Source organism: Crinia signifera, chromosome 3, assembly GCF_055691185.1.
Source record: "Crinia signifera chromosome 3, ASM5569118v1, whole genome shotgun sequence".
Lineage (NCBI taxonomy): Eukaryota > Metazoa > Chordata > Amphibia > Anura > Myobatrachidae > Crinia > Crinia signifera.
This window is the reverse complement of record NC_139219.1, coordinates 310,686,840-310,712,187: the sequence shown is the minus strand read 5'-3', so window position 1 is coordinate 310,712,187 and position 25,348 is coordinate 310,686,840. Positions and strand designations below refer to the sequence as shown.

General features: G+C 46.0%; 1 long non-coding RNA gene across 1 annotated transcript in view; it reads left to right on the top strand.

Annotated features, from left to right (window-relative positions):
* Positions 1-283: 283 nt before the first annotated feature.
* The window catches only part of LOC146062787 (uncharacterized), a 145,434-nt gene continuing 120,369 nt past the window's right edge, over positions 284-25,348 (top strand). The window contains exons 1-2 of the long non-coding RNA XR_014471525.1: positions 284-590; positions 11,026-11,089. This is a non-coding gene — a long non-coding RNA (uncharacterized LOC146062787). The remainder of the gene's footprint in view (positions 591-11,025; positions 11,090-25,348) is intronic.

Genomic DNA, 25,348 nt, shown 5'->3' with positions numbered 1-25,348 from the left:
CACACAGACATATGCATATGACATAGACATGTAGACAATCTATTTCCTACCACACACTATAATCTTGTATTAAACCATGATAGCAGCAGGGATCTGCATGTGAGAGATTTAATGTAAACTGTCACCTCACTCCTGGGTTTCCATACCTGGTTTCAGCAGCTGGGGAGAGGGTGGGGTGGGTGGGGGGTCCGGGCTCTGTAGCCGTGCGGACATTCATTAGCTGGGGAGGGGGCTCTACAGCCCGTGCACTAATCATTCAGCAGCTGGGGAGAGGGGGGGTCCGGGCTCTGCACAGCCGTGCAGACATTCATTAGCTGGGGAGGGGGCTCTACAGCCCGTGCCCGTGTACTGTTGTCATTCAGCAGCTGGGGAGGAGGGGGGTCCGGGCTCTAAAGCCCGTGCAGACATTCAGCAGCAGGGGAGAGGGAGGGTTGCTGTACCGTGCTGTCAGATCAGATTGAAGCAGGGAGGGAAGAGTCTTGTCACTGCCGCCCTCTGCCCTCCCATCGCGTCTGACTCTTCCTGTGACGCCGGCTGCTGTTACAACACTGGGGGTTGGACTGGAGGAGGTCCACAGCGCCGGAGAGGAGGTACCCGGAGTTCTATAGATATATCGGATCTGAAACATCGTGGGTGCTAAAAAGCGCCCACGATGGCTCAGATTCCGATATATCTTATGTTCAGCAGGTCCGACCACCTGATCCAATCTGATGAGCACGGGAACGCGCATCAGATTGGATCAGATGTCACAAACATGCGATTTTGGGCCGATTTCACCCGATTTATCGGCCCAAAGTGCCGAAATCGGATGAAATCGGCCCAAAATCGCATAGTGTATGGGGGCCTTTACTGTGCTTATTACTATTAATCTGTTGGTTGCTGCCACATTCTACCAAATAACCTACATTACACAAAATATCTAAAGGTGCCCACACACTAGAAAGATCTGTGATCTTAAGATGTGCGCATAAATTAGCCTTGAAATCTTTTGTCCGTCCTGGACAAAAGATTTCAGGCAATCGCACATCTTTACCAAAGATTTCTCTTAAGATCCCATGCAGTTCCTATGGATCTTTTGTTAAATCTTCTGATCTTTTGTGCAGCACGTAAAGGTCCCCATACATTATGCGATTTGGGCCCGATTTCACCCGATTCGGATGAATCGGGCTGTGAAATCGTCCCAAATCGCATGTTTTGACACCCTATCCGACCCCGATGCGCGGTCCTGTGCGCATCGGATCGGAGTTGGGCAGTCACACCGGCTGCACATAAGATTTCCTAAATCTTATGTGCAGTCTCCGGGCAGGGTCAGCGGGCGGGGGACGCCGGGGAACTGCAGGGAACAGCCGGCGGGGGACGCCGGGCATGGGGAGAGGCTGGAAGGGGCAGCTGACACACAGACAGCGGCCGGGGGGACGGTGAAGATGAACCGGCGAGGGGAACAGCTCACGTGCTGGGTAGGAGGACCAGGCAGCCGCAGGTTCAATACAAATGAATGGGGAGGCAGTGATTGGCTGAGCGCTCTCTCAGCAATTGGCTGAGAGAGCTCTCAGCCAATCACTGGCTCCCCATTCTTTGTATTGTTTTTTTCTTCCTTAGAGTTGCGGCTGCCGCCCTGGTTCTCTTGCCCAGCACGTGAGGCGCTGTTCCCCCCGCCCGCTGCCTATGTGTAAGCTGCCCCTGCTAGCCTCTCCCCATGCCCGGATCACAGTGTCCCCCGCCTGCTGACTATTTGTCAGCTTACCCTGCAGCTCCCCAGCGTCCCCCACCCGGCTCTCCTCCTGCAGCTCCCCGGGGACTGCATATGATAAATCCATGAGATTTATCATATGCAAAATTTGGCACATCAAGTGCCTAATCGTGTGTCCCCTCCCAGGGAGCTGCAGGGGAAATCATGTCCGACTTGTCCCTAGGACAAGTCGGACTAATGTATGGGGGCCTTAAGATCAGAAGATTCAGCTAAAGATCCACGGGAACGCGCATCCGACAGATATGATTTCTGACCGATTATCGTTAACAATCGATCGATAAATCGGCCAATCGGCTCAAAAATCATTCTAGTGTGTGGGCACCTTAAGATCTTCCTAGGGGCACTTGCAGAAGCTTCCTTAGACCAAAACCCAGGCTCAGCAATGAACAACACATTTCTCTCTTTCCTCATCATTCTGTACCAGATAAATGACCTGCTCTCTCATTGGGCCATTGGGTGTGAGAATCAGAAAGTAAGTTTTCCCATTAAAACTTTATTACATACACATCCACACACTTTAATTTTATACCACTTTACATACCGATCCAGGATCCAGCGCTGGTCTCCCTTCTGCAGCAGAGCTGGCTCCCCCCGCACTGACAGCGGGGACAACCGGCTTTCTCCGATGCAGCTAACAGCTTCTGTCGCGTTGTCCCAGCGCAACAGAGGCTGAGAGCGTGATTGGGCGATGCGTTTCCATGGAGACGCATAGCTCAGCCCTGATTGGCTGAGCTATGCGTCTCCATGGAGACACATAAGCCGAAGACGCTCTCAGCCTCTGTTGCGCTGGGACAACGCGACAGAAGCTGTTAGCTGCATCGGAGAAAGCCGGTTGTCCCCGCTGTCAGTGCGGGGGGAGCCAGCTCTGCTGCAGAAGGGAGACCAGCGCAGGATCCTGGATCGGTATGTATAGTGGTATAAAATTAAAGTGTGTGGATGTGTATGTAATAAAGTTTTACTTCTCTGTGTGTGTGTTTTATTTTAACATTCTTTTTACAGGTGGACTACAAGTCCCAGCGGGCCCATTAATGCCCGCATGCTGGGACTTGTGGTTCTCCAAGTCCCAGCATGCGGGGGAGGTCTGCTGACACTTGTAGTTCTCCTGTATTAAGCAATGTTAAGAATGTGAATTTAACCCTATCAGGCCGGCGTCCAATGGCCAGGGACGCCGGTGACAGCCCCGGGCTTCAGCCCTGGACGGGTGAAGCCTGGGGGGGGGGGACCCCTTTATTGGAGGGGTCCCCACTCCTCCAGGTACCCCGTCCAAGGCTGACCAGCCACGGTGGTCATGGTACGGCCGGGGGACCTTATGTAAAAAGTGTCCACCGGCTGTGGCATGACACTGCGGGCTGTTGGAGCCCGGTGCTGGTTTCAAAATACGGGGGGGACCCCCAGATTTTTTGTCCCCCGTATTTTTGGAACCAGGACCGGTCCAAGAGTCCGGGGCTGGTTTCAGAAATACGGGGGACCCCTACGCTTTTTGTCCCCCGTATTTTTGGAACCAGGTCCGGCTCAATGAGCCCGGGGCTGGTTATGTACAGGAGGGGGGACCCCACGCTGTTTTTTTTTTAAAAACTTTTACACATATTTTACTAAAGAACCATACACAGATCACAATGATCTGTGCATGGTTCTGACAAAATCGCCATGTTTCTGACAAAATCGCCAGTCAGGATCGGGTCTATTTTTTTTTTGCTGTTTTGACCATTTTTTTTGGCGATTTCCAAATTCGCATCTGGATGCGAATTCCGGAGTTAAAAAAAATCGCACTTTCAGAAAGTGCGATTTCGCGGCAAATCCCGAATTTTTTGCCGATTTTCGCATCTCATTAATTATGCAAATTCGGGAAAAAGTGCGAAAACGGCCATTTTTGCGATAAAAATCGCCAAAAACCCAACCTCGACCTCTAATAAATGTCACACTCAGTTTGCAGTAGGTTCCATTACTGGAATTTGCCCCTTTTGCTCCTTTGACACCACCAAAACACTTGTCCACTCACTCATTCGCACTCACCTCAACTACTGCAACCTTATTATCTCTGGTCTTCCCCTCAACCATCTCTCTCCTCTCAAAACTCTCCTTAGCGCTGCAGCTAGATTTTCCTATCTCCGTCTCTTTTCTCAACACTTTCTTTCTTACTGGGTCCCTATCCACTTTAATATCCTAGTTGTCCTCTCTTCTTAAATCTCTAACCTTATTTTATTCCACACCCCCACCCACTCAATCTGCTCATTGGCTGTTTGCCACCTTTCCCCCCCACTTATTATCACTTCCTCCCACACCCAACTCCAAGACTTCTCTCATGCTGCCCTGAACCTCCGGAATGCTCTCTAGCATTCTATTAGCCTCTCCCTTTAACACCCATTGCTTCAAATATTACACTAAAACACAATTATTCCTCCTTATTTAGTATATTTTAACCCATTCTAGTCCTCTATCTCACAGGTTCTCAAACTCAGTCCCCGGGACCCCACACAGTGCATGTTTTGCAGGTCTCCTCACAGAAACACAAGTGAAATAATTAGCTCCACCTGTGGATCTTTAAAATGTGCCAATGAGTAATGAATGCACCTGAGCACCTGCTGGGTGACCTGGAAACCGTGAACTGTGTGGGGTCCTGAGGACTGATTTTGAGAACCCCTGCTCTATCTCATATATTTTACTCTGGTATTTAATACCCTGTATCCTTCCCCTAGCATGTATGAAGAAAATAAGTAGTGTTCTCCCTCCCTGTGTTTCTTTCCAACCCTAGATCTACTACCTCGGTGTACTGTATACAGTATGTTAATTACAGGCCCATATCTGTAATGTAGAGATGTGCAGGCTCTGATTTACTCTGATTTCAAAGCAGGATCTTATTGGCTATCAACAACTGTCATGTGATTTGGGATAGCCAATAAGATCCTGCTTTGAAATCAGAGTAAATCAGCGCCTGCACGTCTCTACTGTAATTATGTGTTATTCTGTTTACTATGTTTTATCTGGTTATGTGTCCTACTCTCTGTGGGGTTTCAGAAAATGGTCTGCCTTATAGCTAAAGGATAATAATAATAATAATAATAATAATAATAATAATAATAATAATAATAATTGTTTGGGTAATTATATTTAAATACAGAATGCCAACACAAAATGAAAGCACTAGTTAAGTACAATTAAATACAAACAGCCATTTTCTCCTACGTAAAAAAGAAAAAAATCTAATGACAAGCTACTTTAATGCCATGCACTAATGGTACTGTAGATACCAAATAAATAATGTGGATAGACTTCAGCCACAGTAATAACAATAGTTGTAGTGGGAGATCAAATTTGATTTTGGATCTGGATCTCCCGTCGTGTTTTGGATCTGGATTAGTTTTGGAAAAACCCACTCTTTGGGGTTTTGGCTGTGGTTTTGGATCCGTATATTATTATTAACCTCAATAACATTCATTTCCACTCATTTCCAGTCTATTTTAAACACCTCACACCTCACAATATTGAGGTAGCTGGATGACTAAACTAATGACACAAGTGGGCGGCATGCTGGACTGATACAGCACACTTAGCAGCACCCCATGACTTATACAGCACACTTAGCATCACCCCTGGACTGATACGGCACACGTAGCATCACCCCTGGACTGATACAGCACACTTAGCATCACCTGTGGACTAATACAGCACACTTAGCATCACACCTGGACTGATACAGCACACTTAGCATCACCTGTGGACTAATACAGCACACTTAGCATCACACCTGGACTGATACAGCACACTAAGCAGCACCCCTGGACTGATACAGCACACTTAGCATCACCTGTGGACTAATACAGCACATTAAGCATCACACCTGGACTGATACGGCACACTTAGCATCACACCTGGACTGATACGGCACACTTAGCATCACACCTGGACTGATATGGCACACTTAGCATCAACCTTGGACTGATTTGGCACACTTGGCATCACCCCATGAATTATACATCAGACTTTGCTCACCCCATGAATTACATGGCAGATTTCTGCACCCCAGAAATTCGGATTATCTCTGAACTGATACAGCACACATGGAGACACATATGGAATTATACAGCACAGATGGCGGCACCGCTGGACTGATACGGCACACATGGTGACAGACATGGAATTATACAGCACAGATGGTGGTACCCGTGAAGTAAATTTTTTTTTACTTTTTTATTCTTTAATTTAAAAAAAGAGCAGCACCCCTGGAATTATACTGCACACATTGGACACCCCTGGAATTATACATGACATGTGGCAGCACCCCTGGAATTATATGGCATACCTGTGGTACTCCTGGAATTATATACAACACATAGCGGGCACCCCTGGAATTATACGGCACACATGGGGCACCCCTGGAATTATACAGGACACATGGCAGCACCCCTGGAATTATATGGCACACATGGCGGCTGTGCGGCACCCCTGAACTGCAACGGCACACTGTGTAGCACAGTAGTAAAAATAAAAAAAACTATTAGAGCCATACAGCAGTCCCCATATAGTAGTGCCACCATTCCTTTTAGTAATGCCCCCTTAGTAGTTGTCCCCCATAGTAGTTGTCCTCATAGTACAGTAGCTTTCCCCCTTAGCAGGTGTCCCTCTGTTATTCTCTGTTGGAGATGTCGGACGCAGTGGAGCAATTTGGTATAAGAGTGGTATACTGGTCAATGAAATGAGTAATTCTGCTCTCTTTTTTTATACTGTATATTTTAATTTAAAAACGCCAATTGGAAATGCCAGTTTCCTTATTTTTTTATTTCCTTGACATTTTTTTTTTTTATGGTTATACGTATTAGTTTTTTATTGTTATTGTCACTTACTGCTAAGATTTTATTTGGTATACTTCCGATAAACTTTGTATTCATTCAGTGACACAAAAATAAACACGCGCGGAACATAGGTTAAAAGCTTTACTCAATAAATAAGACATGAAAGTATTATCAAACTAAAATCACTTTCTGTAAAATGTTACAAGACAGATGATTTCAGGGCTATATTTGTACACCTAATGCTGACTGATGTACTGCGCTCTGTTATAAGTAAAACATTTCTCGTCATTACTCAACAATATTCACATCGCTCGTGGGAATATTAAAAAAAATAGCTTTTGCTTGAAATGTTTATTGTAGCTTTCTGTTTAATGCACAATGAACCAAAAAACCTAAACAATTTGAAGTGAGCTCCGCTGTAAGGTTCATTGGTGCCCAGTCAATGTAAATGTTGCTGAGTTGACGAAAACAATTGACAGACTGATTTTGTAGATTTTCGGGCAATATAGCAAATTAAACCTAAAAATGTCAGGAACGTTAGTAAACCACTTACTTCATCCAGTCAACCATTACTTGTTATTTGGACAAACATTTGCAAAAGTTTTGTAGTGAGTTTTATTCCTGCTTTACAGTAGATCATGTGATAAAAAAAAATAATTGGCATAAAAAATGCTATGCATTTGAAATCTTTGGCATGGGACGGTACCACGTGTGGGGTTTAAGTACTAAGATGGAAGTTCTTGCTATGGGCAACCAATCAGAGGGGGTTAATCTGGTTGATGAGCTTGGATGCGAATTCGCACCCTTGTGAGTCAACCAGAACCCGCCCTGCAAATAGTTGTACGCCCGCCCCCTTTGTAGCGTGTGTTCTCACGCAGGGCCTGCAAATGGATGTAAACTCGCACATCATTCGATAGTCTTAGGCCACTTAGATTTGCGTGCACCTTTGGGAGGAAGTGGGCGGGCAGTTGACATCCGGTGATGTTGGCTGCCCGCCCCCGGCACTCACCTCGCGGCCCGATTACCATGGAAATGCCCAGCGTTTACATGGGATCACCCATGAAACGCTGGGCATTCTCATGGGCCCGGCTATCCGCCGCCGCCCCACTTCCCCCAGCCGCAGCATTGGGTGCGCACACCCAGCGAACAGTCTGTTCACCGTGGCTGCACGCACCCGGCATATGCACATGAACAGAAATGCGGCTGCACATGCGCATATGCCAAACATCGGTCCCGGTGTGAACAAATGCCGTCTGCAAACGGACCAGAATAAGGTCCAGAATCCACTTATTTATTTACCATGTTCTAGATGATAGACAGAATCTGATTGTTCAATAGAACTCCCTGTGCGAACGCCTTCTGCGAGTATCACACTCACCGAGGTGTTCACATTGGTGGGGGAGGGAAAGGGGCGGGCAGGGGGCGGCAGTAGGGGAACGCCCAGTGTTTTATGGACACCCCCTTGAAAACGCTGGGTGTTCCCCTGGGAACGCAAGCGGTTTAATGCCTGCTTGGGGTGGGCACATGACGTTAGCGCCCGCCCACCTTTTGATCCATCTCCGTCGTATTTAAAAGTCAATCTAGGCTGACTTTTAATTGCGAACAGGAGAAAAATCATTCCATGTTTGGCGACCATTGAATGATTTTTCACTTATGCGAAGAGCATTGGGTGGGCGACATTTACCTGTTCGCTAGGCTGCCTAGCGAACAGGTCTGAATCAGGCCCTTAGTTTTCAGAGCGCACCCAATAAATGCTTTTTGCATTGTGTTTTCTAGTGCTGAAGGGAGGGATAGCCACCATTGGGTTAGTCATCAATGGAGCCATCGGTGGTTTGCACTAATTGGTGCTGAGGGAAGAGACATGCAGTGGGCCAATTAGGGAAGGGGTGGGGCTTAGTGGTATACTAATGGCACGACTAAGCTCTAATCCCCAGCACCTGCGCCGAGACAAACACACAATCACTGCCTTGTTGACCGTTGATGGCCATCAAAGTTCCCCCAGCTGAAAATGTACGGTATACAGTATATGTTTAAACCATGTATGTATGAACCAGTATGTATAAAACAGTGATTGCTTTACAGTACTGTATATACTGTACTGTACTTTTCACAACTTCGATAAAGTTTTCCAGTTTGTTGTTGAAGCGGCTGCGGCACTTGTGCCAAAGCCGATCTGCAACTTTTTCCATCGATTTAGCATAATTACTTTGATATTAAAAACAATGACAGACAAGCAAGGTTTTGGCTTATATTTAATACTCCGAGGCTTATTACACCGAACAGAGGAAGCCGAAATGATTTAAGTGCTTACACCTGCACTCTTACATCTACAATAATACACACCTAACGTGTCTCTTTACTAGAAGAGAGCTCTAATTAACCACTTTTAGAAAGAATGAGACGTTAGCCCAGGCAGGGGAAATTAGTTTAGCAAATTAGCTCATTAAATGAGTCAATAAGTGCTCTCCTGTACCACCTGGCACCTTCCTCTCGTATCATATAGAAAACTGCAAATATCAGCCCTCCACGGACATTAACTCCGTCATGACTGGGGGTAATTTGCCCCTTAATGAACGGAAACGTTGCCTTGTTTTTGTACTGTGTTGTCTTGCCTTCGAAAAACGTTGTATTATTATTATTTTAGTCTATGTAGGCAGATTTTATATACTTTCAACCAGAAAAGAGAGCACTTTTATTTGGAAGCATAATGGATTAGATTTCTTTATTTTATGGGGCGCGGAAGGGAAAATTGGAAAAACAAAAATGTGCTTCTACCTGTCAATAGTCGCTTTAAACTATTTAGGGCTTGATTCAGGTTAGGTCGCTAGGCAGTGTATATATTTTCTGCTTAGCGAGCACCTTAACACTGCCCCACGATCAGTCACCCCCCCCCCATCGCCAGAATCCCTTCGCTAGAATGGGAGGGGATGTGTTCGTTAACAGGAGAAATCCTTCGATGGTCATGTTAGACTGACTTTTATTATAGCCGCTATCTGCCAAAAAGGGGCGGGAACTGACACCATTTGACATCAGCCGCCCGCTCCGCACAGGCATCGGACCGCCTGCGCTCACAGGTGAACACCCAGCATTTTTATGGGGATGCCCGTAAAACGCTGGACGTTCGAATGCAGCCGCCCCCTGCCTCCACGGTGAGTGTGATACTCATCGAAGGCATTCGCCCATGTGGTCTATTTATGTGTGTATATAAAATGTGTAGACCCCCCCACCATGAGTCGGCCCCTTAGTGCAAACCCCAAGAAAATAACTGAATATTGTATGTCATGACCTAAATCCAGGGTCATTGAGACAGCCATGGGGCCTGGGTATTGAAGGGGCGTGGCCAAACATAGGAAGCATAGTTACAACAACCACTTCCCTTAAAGAAACAAAAAACAATGTAAAATACTATGCACAGTGGCTTCCACCCCCCATCTAATTTATTAAAGGGATCCCAGTTCTCTGAAATTCCTTAAACTAGCAAACACAAACAATATAGAAATACTTTCGCTATCAGCAGGGCCAGCTCTACCATTAGGCATCTTTAGGCAACTGCCTAGGGTGCTGGGATTTGTGGGGGGGCGCCACCAAGTCTGCCTATCAAAAATTCTAGGATGTCTGAGGATCTTTGTTGTACTTAGTGCAGGTGGCTGCTGTGGAACCTTCTAAGACCTCACCATACTTTTCCTTGAGGCATTCTTCCCTAATTTGCTGCCCCCTCCTCCTTGTACTCTGTTGTGGGTGGCAAAAGGAGGCCTTCAAGGAAAGCAGGGGACTTGCTATCCTTCCTGGGAGGCTGGGAGGACCACCCAATTTTTAAGAGCCTCCCTGCCATTCTGGAATCTTAGGCAAGTATGCCTCAAGGGGAAGAACTATAGGAAGGGCGGGGGGCAGTAGGTTGCAGTTTTGCCTAGGGTGCTGAGAAGCCTTAGGACTATTTCACACGCTCCGGCTCCTGCCGGGTGGCAAAACCCCACACGGCCAGGAAGCCGTGCCTCACACAAAAGGTAATAAAGGACACAAATGTGTCCATTCACACGGGACGGCCACGGCCCGGCCGCCCGGTTGCAGCCGGATCCCACCACTGGAAGGGACGGCTGCCGGGCTTTGGCCATCCCGACTATTCTAAACTCCTGAGTGCGGCCCGGCTTCTTGGCCGTGCGGGGTTTCGCCACCCGGCAGGAGCCGGAGCGTGTGAAATAGCCCTTACACCAGCCCTGGCTATCGGAACTAAGTATATTATACGGAAAATCTGCATGAATGTATCAATTAAATCAAGGTTGCAAAATGCTTTTTGTTTTGTAAAAAAAATAGATCACTCTCCTATCTGTCATCTTGGATCGTAGGTTCAAGGGTAGAGATAGGAAACATCTTCAAACCTTTTCCAAAGAACAGTCACCTCACTCTGCATTTAGCTGCCGATTTCTGCCTGTTTCTTCAGCAAAATTTGCCATTAAGTCTTTTCCTCTATCATTTTGTCTCCCCCAGGGCTGCAAATGGTTCCAGGAATTCCCCAAGCAGACGTCATGATGCAAGAATAATAATACAAGAGGTAAAGTGAAGCTGTTGTGAAGAACTTGCAGTACAGTGTAATGAACTTGGGGTGACATTCATGTGGCTTATTGTCAAATACTTGCAGCAGGAGTCTCGGCTATGTCAGTAAACCTGAGCTAGGCGTTCCAATGAAAATTTAAAAAAATTTCAAAAGCGCAAAAAATTTGCTTTTAGAAAAAGTGTTCAGTGTGTCATTGAGCATCTCTGAGGGCCGATGTTTCTCCTTAACCCTTTGAGTGCCAAAATCTCTGTGAGAGATGTTCAATATATCGGCTAAAATTGCTCACATTTGTTATATAAATTCAAATTTTAAAAAACGTGGTTTAAAAAAAAAAGATAATATTTCCTATATAAGGTAAACATTACATGTCATTATGATGAATAAAAATGTCTTTTTGGCAATATCCACCCCTATTTTGACAAATTAATTTGGCACGTAAAGGGTTAACCAATATAGGTTCGTGTCCAATTACTACAAGAGGTAAAGTTTTAGATTTGGTGCTAAAACATACATTTTTTCCAATGCAATGTAGATACTGGCTGCTTTTGCATGAAGCCCCACAAATGCTGCACAGCTTTACGTTTACACTGCTATTTAGGTAACAGTTTGGACACAGCCCTCCAACATCTCAATCTTCCACCACATTTTTAATCTGCCTTCCTGCAGTGCATTTACTAAGAGGCACAGTTATGGGGCCCACACATGGGGAGGTGCGGCTGAGTGTTCTGAGCCATGCTAGGTCACTCAGAACGCTCAGCAAGATAGCACAGCACTCTGGCCCTGATTGGAGATTGAGATTAATATCCAGCATGCTGGATATCAATCATCGGGCTATAGTGACGTGCCGGGCACTGCATCGCTACTGCTATGGCCTATACTTGCCCACTTTTGAAAACTAGTTTCAGGGAGATAATAGTTGGTGGTAGAATTTTGCACAGTGCCCCATTGAGGGGGCGTGTCATGCTCTCTAATCTCTCTAAATCTCTCTCTCTAAGGGCCTTATTCTGGTTGGTGCGGCCGGGCCGTACGCGTACGTTCCGGGGTTTTTCATGATCTGCGCATGCGTACCATCTCCAATGCGCAGGCGTGAACACTCCACAACGCTTACGGACGGGTCTCTCCGTGCGAAAAAACCTGTACGCGAGAGTACGGGCATTGGGGGCGGCATAGGGGCGTGATGAGGGGAGCGGCCGAAATAATGAGGGAAAATGGGCGTAAATATGGGCGTACACGGGGGTGTGCACCAAAAATGAACGGTGCTACTACCGCACGATCGGCTAAAGCACCGTTCATTTCGGACACAAAACAGGCGGCCGCCAACCGCCACCTCAGACCACCCCTACAGATACCGCATGCCAGCGTGCGCCTGGGTTTGCTAATTTACACTGATTACTACTTAAACACATACACCTGAATGTAATAAGCAATGCTGCAGTCTATTAAGTCCAAACCATGATTTCACTACCTGCAAGCCACACACAGCACTCAAACACATTGGAAGCATATCTTTCTATACTTCTCTACATTTAAAGGTTTGTTTAATTTAAGGTAAGAATCTTTTTAAGACCTGCTTATATATGCTAAGGAAGGTATTTGTTAAACAGTTATACACATTCACTACGTGCTTTCATAGACTTTACACAGTAGCACACTCAATCTACACAAGTCGACATGTGTCAACGTGTTCACTCTAATAATACAAACATAGGTTTTGTATTTATGATACAATAACATAAACCACATCTAACACCTACAAAGGATGTTTCAGCAATGTTTTAAGCCCATGCCCACTATTTTGCACACAATCTTTGTATAGTACCCAAAATACAGACCTGTACCACTATCTGATCTGCTATGAATTGGATTTTACTTCACTCTGGATGTAAGATGCCACCAATCACATTATTGCACTCACATCTCTCTAACAAAGGATTCCTACATCTGCTTATGACACTGTAAAATCATATATATGTACAAAGTTAAACATGTTTGTCCACAAGCAATTTTATCATGTTTGGCCGATTCACACATCTTTTTTTAGGGAGGACACATATGCATTCCTACACAAATGTCCCTTTTGACCCTTGTTTGTCTACCTCACCCACTCCATGAGGAAAGCATTGTTCTGGACCTGCTTTTACCTATTACCTCACCTGCACACAAACTGCTTTCTCACCTATTAAGTTGCTCTGCACATGTGCTGACACAAACTAATTAGCAGGGAAAAGTTGGATAGGAACATGGGAATGGCCATGGAGAGGGCTACACATGGGAAACTTCTACCACACTTCAACAAATGCTCAAAATGCTCAAAAATACCCTGGTCAGTAAGTACACATAAATGTAGTATTTTTTTCACACAAGAAATTACACATACAACAATTGTGTTTTAATTGGTAAAATAAATTTATTTGCTGTTCAGCATCACAGCTTATTTGACACTTTAATGTCATAAATCAAATAAACAAATAAAATATACACAAAAATAAAAAAACAGCCAGAACAAGAGGTTGCATATCTCCAAACATGTGTTACCCTGCAAATGCAATGGTGAAAGAAATGGGGACACCAGAATACGTACTGCAACAACCAGGGTGAATACTAAGCAAGATACACACCACCAAAAATTTATCCTGCATTTGTAGAGGTCAAAATAAGAACTTTAATGCCCATGGCACGAAAATGGATCGATGGCCAACTCAGGAAGTGGATGTCCAGTGCAATTTAAACATTTGAGGTCCAACCACAGAGGAAGTGAACCAGGTCTCATTATTTGGGCCCTTTTTTCCCCTTTTTAGATGGGGCCTTGGGGACAGGGGCCTTTGGCTCAGATGGCTTGCGGCGTCTTCCCCTAGTGGACACAGGAGGGTCAGCAGAGGTGGAAGGTTGGGGAGCAGCTTGGGGGGGCCAGCAGATGGGGGATTGTCCCTTAGGGACCTGGCGGTGGTCAGCAGCTCCGCAAGAATTTCATTCTGGTGGCTGAGGTGTTGGCCAATGCTTTGCATGCCAGCCGCCAGAGTGTCATTCATGCGGTTGAAGGCCTCACACTGCTGCCTGTTTGTGGCCTTCCAATCCGCCCGAATTTCCACAACCTGCTGCTGACGGACCGCAGCATCCACCCCTTGCTTCTCGATCCTCTCCAGCGTCACCATCAAGCTGGCATCCCATGTGTCCTGTGTCTGGGGGTGTCGTCTTGGTGGAGGCTGGACCACTTGCTCCACCTGTGGCTCTGCAGAGGAAGATGCTGCCGGTTCATCCTGGGTTTCTGCTTCTTCTAGGATAATAATTGAAAACAATGTCACCATCACATACGCACTAAAAAATATCTTTCCAAATACAATGCATTACTGTGACTTACCATCAAAAGCAGCAGCAAAGACCTCCACCGGGAGCTCACTATCCATATTGGATATCCCCCTGACCTCGGCCACATCAATGACATCCAAGGCATCCTGCTCCAGGGGGGTATATTCCAAGGTGTCTGGCATAGGCCCCCTCCCGGTGGACATGCTGTGTTTGTACCGGTCAGTCATCTTCCTCTTCAGTGTCGTTTTGAAGTCTGTCCACCTACAAGTTTAAAAATACAAATATCACCATGAGATATGTGCACCACTGTGCTGGTGAACATCATGACTACGTTACATTTCCTAGTGTGGGTGATCTTATGTTTTTTAGCCATATGTGTCCCACACACACATTAATGTCTCCATTAGGAGGCATTTCAGTGTCTCATCTCATTCATTAGGCCACTAAATGCACATACATAGATCACTATGCAGAAATGACATCATCCATGGCCAAATTATGCACCTCCACCTGTTGTGAAACTACACATTCCACCATAGCTTGACAGTGTGGTTATTATGGAGTAATTTAACTATGGGATGGCATACTGGGATGTGTAGTTTCTCACCAGCTACATGTGCACAGTTTGGTCATTCTTGTTTCAGTAGCATCATATGGAACATGTTACAACAACTCTTTCAAAAACACACTTTCTCTTGTCCCATCACATACTTCACATACTTCACATGAGCAGAACTGTGCCCATAACCTCACATCACACCAATGGTGCATGTTTCATATATAAATGTGGGTTATTAGACATGGTTGTGTTCACATGTGACATTGAAGTGTAGCACTATCTACAAACACACCTTTCTATTATTCTCAAAACATACATGTAACATATGTACACACATATGACATTATCAGGGGGACAAACACACTTGCCTTTTCTTCACCGCTAGCCAATCTCTGACCACTGGTGACACCTGGTTCACTTCCTCTGTGATCTTGTCCCAAAGGTTTCTCCTTGCACTGGCACCCGGCTTCCTGGTTGGCAATTCTATCCATTCGCGTGCCCTGGGCAGTAAAATTCGCAATTCTGCCTCTACAAATGCAGGGTTTCTCTTTTTGGTGGTGGTATCCTGCTCAGTCCTCACCCTAGATGTTGCAGCTCGTTTTCTGGTGGCCCCAGTTCTCTCACCATGCACCTGCTGGGTCACACCTGTTTGGAGAGATGCAACCTCTTGTTCTGGCTGGTTGCTTGGCCCTTGTGGAGCTGGTGCAGTTTGAACAGGGCCTGTTAGTGAGGGGCCCGCTTGGTCTTGCAGGCTACTTCTCTCTTGGGCCCTCCTTCTCCGCTCCTGTTCCCTCTTCTGCAAAGCTTCAAGCAGGGATTCTGCTGTAGCTCTCTGTAGAGCTTTCTCAGCTGCGGAATCATCTGAGCTAGACATGTTTGCAGCAATTCTGGCCTGCATCTGACTGAATATTTATATGGTAATCTCCCGCCATGAACAAGGGGGCGTATATTTTTCCCCGCAATGTAGTTGCTAATTTACGCCGATATTTCCCGCCGATAATTCCCGCTTAAATTACGCAGGTCTCAACGCACCTGATCAATCACCTGTATATGCACATACACAGGTTGTGGAGCATTGTGTGCTACATGGTGAAATGTGTGCACCTGTCATTCCAATGATGAGTGTTGTCAGCTGGTATCTGTTGGAGTTCGTGTATGCTTTCTGAGTCACATTTCAAAACATCACGTTATAATGCTTTCCTTACATATGTAATGAGTATGAAATTGTCATACACCAACATGTTGCATTGTGCCTTTTTTAGCAGCGTATTTATTAGTAGACGGTTGCGTGTATTATTTTCAGCACACTGTATATACAGTACGTCTCTCCATGGAAATCGGTGTATTGTGCCCTTTTAGCAGCGTATTTATTAGTAGACGGTTGCGTGTATTATTTTCAGCACACTGTATATACAGTACGTCTCTCCATGGAAATCGGTGTATTGTGCCCTTTTAGCAGCGTATTTATTAGTAGACGGTTGCGTGTATTATTTTCAGCACACTGTATATACAGTACGTCTCTCCATGGAAATCGGTGTATTGTGCCCTTTTAGCAGCGTATTAATTAGTAGACGGTTGCGTGTATTATTTTCAGCACAATGTATATACAGTTCGTCTCTCTATACATTGAAAGCATGCTGTTGGTTATGGTGTGTGTATATCGTAACTGTCCGCGTAAATTTCTATTCGCATCCAGTTTGTTAATGTAAGAAGGATTAATAAAGTTAATACTAAACAAACAATTTTTTAGACCAATCAGCAAGCACCAAAAGTGATATATGTACCTGCAATTAATAACTGCGCCATTGCCAATATGACTTCAACCAGGGCTAGCGTGTTTTCTACCCAGGAGCTGGTGGCCTTGGTTGAGGTCATGGACCGGCGCCTGGGGCCCAGGGGCCCATATGTGTCCAACATGGATGCTGCCCGCCGCCTAATCTACGCCCGGACTGGCGTCCGCAGAAGCCTGGCACAGGTTGAGCGCCGGTGGTCTGACCTGCGCCGGCGGCAGCCAGTGATGCTTTCAACAATTCGCCGCCATATTGCCCGATGTAAGTTTTTATTTACTAGTATGTCTGCGTTTTTTTGCAATGTTTTCTGTTCTTTTTATAAATATGTTCATGAGTATGTGGGTGTATATGGGGTGTATATGGGGTGTATAAGGGGGTATATGGGGTGTATATGGGGTGTATAGGGGGTGTATATGGGTGTATATGGGGTGTATATGGGGTGTATATGGGTGTATATGGGGTGTATATGGGGTGTATAGGGGGTGTATATGGGTGTATAGGGGGTGTATATGGGGTGTATATGGGTGTATAGGGGGTGTATATGGGGTGTATATGGGTGTATATGGGGTGTATAAGGGGGTATATGGGGTGTATATGGGGTGTATAGGGGGTGTATATGGGTGTATATGGGGTGTATATGGGGTGTATATGGGTGTATATGGGGTGTATAGGGGGTGTATATTGGTGTATATGGGGTGTATAAGGGGGTATATGGGGTGTATATGGGGTGTATAGGGGGTGTATATGGGTGTATATGGGGTGTATATGGGGTGTATATGGGTGTATATGGGGTGTATATGGGGTGTATATGGGTGTATATGGGGTGTATATGGGGTGTATATGGGTGTATATGGGGTGTATAGGGGGTGTATATGGGTGTATAGGGGGTGTATATGGGGTGTATAGGGGGTGTATATGGGTGTATAGGGGGTGTATATGGGGTGTATAGGGGGTGTATATGGGTGTATAGGGTGTGTTTATGGGGTGTATAGGGGGTGTATAGGGGGTGTATAGGGGGGGGTTTAAGTAGTCGCTCTGTTTTTGGGTGTAGCATATCAATTAGTTCGCATGATAAATGTCTGAAATATAACAGCAATGATAATTTGTAAGGTTATGAGCATGACTAATGTGAATTTTTCTTTCCCCCATTTTTATGAAACCCAACCTTCGATTTCTATGCCATCAACATGAACATTTCAGCACGGGCAAGGGCACGCATGGAAGCCCGGGAGGAGGCAGCCCGGGAGCAGGCAGCCCGGGAGCAGGCAGCCCAGGAGCAGGCAGCCCAGGAGGAGGAAGAGGAGGAGGAAGAGGAGGAGGAAGAGGAGGAGGAAGAGGAGGAGACATTGGGTCCTGCTGGTGACCACCCCATTTCCACATCCCCTTCCACCAGCCACTCCCCTACCCCCACCCCCTCCCCTACCCACACCCCCACCCCTACCCCCACCCCTACCCCCACCCCCTCCCCTACCCCCTCCCCTACCCCACCCCCTCCCCACCCCATTTCCAACCCCCCTACACCTCTCCACCACCCACCCCCAAACCTCTCCAATCCCCACTCCAACCCACTACCAGTATCCCAAGTCCTATCCCATCCCCCTTGCTCCTGACCCCCCCAACCACCGGACACCCAACCAGCAGCGAGCAGGATGGCTCAACTAGCCATAAGTAAATAATGTGTCTAATGTTTACCTACACATTTCTACACATAAACAATCACAACAACCACATATGTGTATCCAACATCAACATTAGTTGCAACATATCACTGCAGGGCGACCATGAGGTGTGGCCTGTCCTTCTCCAGGAACAAGGGTCCCCTTGGTGGTTTTTTTGAGTGTGGCCATGCCTCACCCCTTGAATAATTGACATAACAGTACATCCAATGACATATCCGACATTAGTGGTGTTGTAGTTATGTGGGTCCAGGTGTTGGGTAACTCCACTTCCCAGCATGATGTGCAACATTAATTGATAGATTGTTTTGTTCATAGTGTGTGAGGCCATGCGGATGCATGCTTTACAAACATAGCTTTAGGCCTATAATTTGTACAGCAATGTCCTAAATTTAAAATAGTAAGGAGTGCTTAAGCCGCAACAATGTCATAACCCTTAAATAGCACAGCCTAATTGTGAGGTTAGATGTGAGTCCCCCAAAACAAAACTACCAATTGGGATACAGAAAACATTCATCCAAGAAGGAGTAATTTAATTAATGTTATTTACTATGTACAGTATGTGTGTGTTAACATATTAGTTTTTAGTACTGTGTTTACATCAGACCCATCTTCAATGTAGTTAAAAAAATGTATGTGGCCTTCACACATAACTCACAACTTCTTATTATGTACAAATACAACAAACATTTGTGTATATTATATATATATATATATATATATATATATATATATATATATATATATATATATATATATATATATATATTTTTTTTTTTTATCCCTTCACTACAGACACTGAACAGCACCAGGAGGAGGTGGCAGCGATTATTCGGGAGATCTTCCTGACCCTCCTGTATTTGCACATCCTTTTTGCCCAACTGGAGGCCCGCATTTAAGTTTGATCAAAATTTTTTGATGTTTGTAGTTTAAAAATAAAAATTTCTGTACAGAGAGAAGTTGCCTGTGTTGTTAATCAAAAATATGTTTGCAGGTTTGTAAGGGCAGGTACATACAGATGTGTAATGTAAGTTATATTTGTATTTTGATGTGAGGGGTAACGATTGCTGTGTGAATGTGTGTGTTTTTGAGCTAAATAACACATAGTGAAAATGCATGAATGTTTAATGTTGTTCGATTAAAACATCACACATAACATCAGGGTAGGTATACATGTTACACATTTTGGACAAACTAATTATGGACATAATTTAGTACATACACACAAACACCAACATAAATTTATTTAAAAGTAAAAGCAATGTGGGGACACATAGATAGTGATTAAAATGCCACATTAGAACATAACAAATATACATGTAATGAGGGTTAAAATGTTGTTTTATTAGGGTCTTTATTAAGGTAGACAATTGAGTTAATAGAAAACAATAATTGAATAACAATTAGAATAATTAATTAATTGTCTGAATTCTAGTTGAAAGGCAAGATTTGCAGGTCCATATATGTGAAGGGTATGCCAGCGTGCACGGACGTACGCTCACTCTCACGAGCGGTGACATAAGCTGAGTTTTCTATTGAAAACAATAGGGACCCGTCCGTGCAAGCTGGCGTACGCTCAGATAGCCGCAAGAAGTCGGCGGGAAGACGGACGAGAGACGTCCGTAAACGGTGGCGTACGCTCTGTTGTACGCCAGTTGTCGGAGTCTAAGGGCTGATCCGTCCGTGTACGTTGGCGTACGCTCAATTGTACGCCACTCCCCTTAGGCGTTGTTTCTGGCCGTACGTATGCGGCTGATTTGTGGGTGGACTTAACCCCAATGGCCACGTACGGAGAGCGTACGTTAATAGGGAACGTACGCACGTTTGGCCGCACCGATCAGAATAACCTCCTAAATCTCTAATAGGCGATAATCTGCGCACCAGACCATGCCCTGACACAGTTATAGCATTCCCTAATAGCAATACAGGGGCAGTGCATGCTGGGATGTGTAGTTTCACAATGACTGAAGAGACACAGGTTGCATAGTTTGCTTTTTATTGCCTGTAGGATACACTATTTGCTATAATAAGGAAAGTTATCATTGTAGTGGAAACTGTACACTAACATTTCATTATCTGAAGCGCCATTTAATGTATGTGTGCAGACTGACACCACTGACTTTTATTTAAAATGAATATAATATAAATATATACATATAATAGAAATATATGAATTTAATATAACTAAACATATGAGCTGGCTCTGCTTTCTGCTGCAGGATTTAATATTAAAGACTCAGAACAACATTTAGGCCCTTATTCTAATCGGATCGGTACGGCCCGCGTGCGGCCGTACCGCCGATGTTTTTACTCTGCACATGCGCAGAGGTCAATCTGCGCATGTGCAGCCCCCTTCGCCGCAGACGGATTTCGTCCGCCGCAAAGGGGGCGTATAGGGGCGTGAGGGGCTTCATCCCCTCATTTCCCTATGTGTACGCCCCGCGTTTCATGGGCGTTCCCATGCAAACGCGGGGCGTATGCATGGTAATGAGGGCATGACGCAACTCATGGGGGCGGAAAGCTGACGTCGCCGGATGTCAGCTTTCAGCCCCCATACAAGCTACCACACGGACGATTGTCCGTGTGGTCTCAGCTTGCGGGAGCTGCCGCGGCGTGCGGACCTGCCTTCGATGGTCGACGACCATCGAATGCAGGGGGCAGCTCCCACCATGGTGGAGGCGTACGCCTCCACCATTTTTATGCGGATCGCCAGCCGTCCGTGTACGGACGGCCGTGGCGATCCGTAGGGTGGGCGGGGATTGGTTTGTGCGGCCGGAGCCCCGTGTGCGGCTCTGGCCGCACCAACCAGAATAAGGGCCTTAGTGCAGAATAACTCACTTTATGCCAATATGGATTTTTATGATTTTTGCACATAATTTTATTGTTGGCATTAAAGTACCTTCAGCAGTGTATTCAAACAGTGTTTGCAACGTCAAAATCAGCAGAAATGAAAAATAGAACACATAATGTAGGTACAAAAACAAGGACAAAAAACGTTAATGCAGTGCAAAGGTGCCCGTACACCCAAAAAGTGCCCATTATGCATGTGCCTAACTTCTGACTTTTGGCAGATGAATAGCAGCCAGTGACGTGCGGTGAGGTCATTGCCTGGGGAGGCACGACCTCACCCCCCCCCCACCAGCGGCCAGGCCCGGACACCATGGTGCTACATATGCAGCGGCCGTCGGTACATGCGCCCCCCTCCCACCACCCGGCGGACTCACCTGTCCTCTCCTCGGCGGTGGCGTCGGCCAGTCCTCTCCACGGCGGTGAGTGACATCGGCTTTCTCCCAGCGGCGCCGAACTCCCCGCTGGCCGCGCTGCTGCATCCTCTCCAGGGCCCTGCATGTGTGTGATTGGACAGCGGATCCAGCACTGGATCTGCTGGCCCAATCACATCTGGGGGCGTGCGTTTATACTGGTGCCCCTGTCATTGCGGCATCAGTATAAGTGCCGCTTCCCCATTCATTTTCAATGGGCTTTTACAGCCCATTGCTGCACCCTTCCCCCTGCCCACCCCTACCCGCCCCACGCTGCCCGGAGTTTTAATGTGAACAGCGGGAGGCACCTCTCCCGCTGCCTCCCACCCTCACATGCAGCAGTGTAAGAGGGTGGGAGGCAGCCGGAGAGGTAGAAATTATGAAAATAATAAAAGAAGATATATAAATATCTTCTTTCTATTATTTTCATCATTATGACAGGGGAGGCTCTGCCTCCCCTGCCTTCCCTGACTGCACTTCCCTGATAGCAGCCATGCACTGTAGAGAATACACTATAGTCCTGTGCAGTATCAGGTAACATAAGTATAATGTATAAGGTTTATAGCAGGATGAAGGCTGTGTACGGAGAGCTGCGTCTCTCACGGTGTGCCATATTCCAGTGGTGTCAGTGTTATGACAAACAAGTGCAGAGGCAAGCTCTCAAAGGTCTCAAACTTATGTCAACCTTTTCCACATCGATCTTTTCCATGTCGATCTATTGATTTTGTCGACATTTTGACCATGTCGACCTAAGGTATGTTGACTTTGTTTGTGTCGTCCAATGGCCTGTCGACTAATAGTAGTTGACCTATTGACTGCCAATATTATTAGTGTCCACCCTATGACCCATACCCTTCATCCGGGCCCCGTCCTCTCTGCCGGGAGAAGCTAAGCGTTGTAGGGTTTGAGCACTAGAACATTCATTTCGTACTGCGCATATGCAAAGTTCTGGGGAAATGGTGCAGCGGACATTGTTCCGGTGATTTCTGCACCAGCAGCATTGTGGAATACGAGTACTATAGAGCGATCAGACTCCACTACGCACGCGAATATCTCTGGAAAAATGTCATGGTGGCAATTTTTCCAGCAAGTGCTGCTGCCGTCATTGCTGGACTCCTGAGGGTAAGTATTTAAAAAATGGGTGCAGTGTGTGCGGTGTGGGCCATCCTTGGACCTATATGCCGGTTCAAGTCGAGACTGAGGGAGCTTCTGAGCGATGTTGTGTAGTGTGTATGCTCAGTATTGTGAACAACCCCCGACCCCAGCTCCAACCCCAGTCATCTGTGCATGCAGCTCAATCTGACTATGTCATCAGGGACTGTATGCACCAATATCGTTCAGTGTGTATGCACTATCGGACGGAGTTTGGTGGCAGTTTTGTTGGACCAGACTGAAAGGACATAAGGAGCAACCATCTGCAGTGATTGGTTCCCATACCTGTTACCAGGGACTGGACTGGTGACTATTGACTGAGCGCTTGAACTGATTAACACCCAGTTCTGATACATCCTTTGGTAAATTGTACCTTTACTTCCTGATGTCTGGAGTGTTTTCAAAATTCACATTGTTCGTTGTATGTTTTTTTATGTATGTATATTAAAAACTGGCTTCTCTATTATATGCCTTTTTTTCTTTCATGCATTGGAATATTCTATCCTTCTGAGGAGGCTTCGATAATTGAATAAGACGAAGTATAATCATTGTTTTATCTATTACCTCTATCACCACCTCTATACTCTTTTATACATCTACTATTATTGGTTTCATTTGGCGACGTTTGGAGTTTTAAGCCTTTATATTTATGTATGCACTATCTTGTTTTCCCAGCGGCAGAGGCAGCTCTTTGGGAGACAATGGAGTCATCTGCCACCGGGCTCCTTCTCCAAAGGTGGCACCTCTCCTCCCCTGCAAATGTAAATCAGTTAAATGAATGCTATCAATATTGGTTCTGTGGCTGAGTTCTGAAATATATATGTGTTCTCTCTCCCTTAGCTGGTCATCATAGTACATAGTAAATCAGGGATGCAGTTTAAATCCCGGCGTTCAAAATCCCGAACGCCGAAATCCCAACACTTTCTCCCCCCGTGGGTGTCCACGACACCCACGGAGGGAGAATAAATTAGTTGGTTGCTACGGCTACGGAGGACAGGCGGCAGCAGCAGGAGACACATCACTAGCACGCTGTTAGTGACGGGTTGCCGTGACAGCGAGGCGCAGGTGACGGCATCATGATGCTGCGTAGCCCCAGACCACGTGCAGCCGGCATCCACTTCACTGGGGGTCTGGTATGTATAAATGTTTGTGTCTTATGCATTATTGTTATGTCCTGATGACGAAGTGATATTAAAGACTTCGACAGTTGATACTTACTCCAGTCATTTGACGTGAATTCTTGAGTGAGTGCCGCCCCACAGAGTGGGCAACTGTGACACACTTATGCCCAGTATCACTTCTGCTAGTTTACAACTATGCCAATTGCGCTATGAATTTATTTTTATTTTTTCCGCCAGCCACGTTTTCAGGTTAGGAAACAGAAAGAAGTTGCAGGGAGCCAAGTCGGGCGAGTATGGTGGATGTGGCAACAATTCATAGCGCAGTTCATGCAACTTGGCCTCAACAATCCCGGATGAGGGAGCTGGTGCATTGTCGTGGTGTCACTGGTGTGAATGAGACATGGTATGAGTATACGTATACAGTCTGGGTCTCGGGCTGATAGAGCAACAGAGATTTAAAGAAACATGTTAAAGGACAGCTGCTCATTAAGGACCGTGGGGTTCACAGTGTCCAATCTAAAGATCCATTGGGCCTCCAGGCTTAGCAATTTGTTATTACGGTCACCCCCACGTAAATCTGGGGGGACGTGGTCAATGATGACATATTTCAAGTTGGCAAGGCTATGTTTAGCCAGTGCAAAGTGTTTTGCAACAGGTTGGTCATTGGCTCTGTTGTTAAGGGCCGATTTGATAGCAGTGCGGTGGTTGGCAATTCCTTAAAAGTCCTAATCGTCTTGCCGACATAGCCTAAGCCACAAGGGCAGGTGATAAGATAGACCACAAAGGTGCTGGTACATGAGAGGGCATGCTTGATGGAGAACTGCTTGCCGGAATGAGGATGAGATAAGAACTTGGTGGTGGTCATGGCATTGCATGTTGTACAGCCTGTACAACGGTAGCAACCACCAGGCGTCACTTGGGTGCCAGAGACAGTGCAGGTAGAGATGTCAGTTCTTACTACCCAATCTCTAATGTTCCTGCCACGGGTATAACAGGACATGAGGTGTGTATTCCTCAGTGTCCGAAGGTCCTTATCTTTTTGAACCACAGGCCACAAAGATTTTGAGAGTGAAGTGATCTGAGTGTCTGTTGCATTATATGACCTGACCCATCCCATGACATCTTTCTTGTTATCACGGGTGCGTCTGTTGAGAGCTTCCATCCGTGAAGTCTTATCGACTTTGTCTCTTGCTGCAGATAGGATGTCGTGGGGATAACCTCTGGCTTTAAACTTGAGTTGCATTTTATCAAGGTCCTGTTTCAAGACCACCTCAGAGTTAGTGATCCTCTTGACTCTTAACAACTGAAAAAAGGGGAGTCCTTTGATCAATGCAGGAGGATGGTGGCTTTGAGCAAGCAGAAGTGTGTTCCGGTCGGTCTTTTTGGAATAAA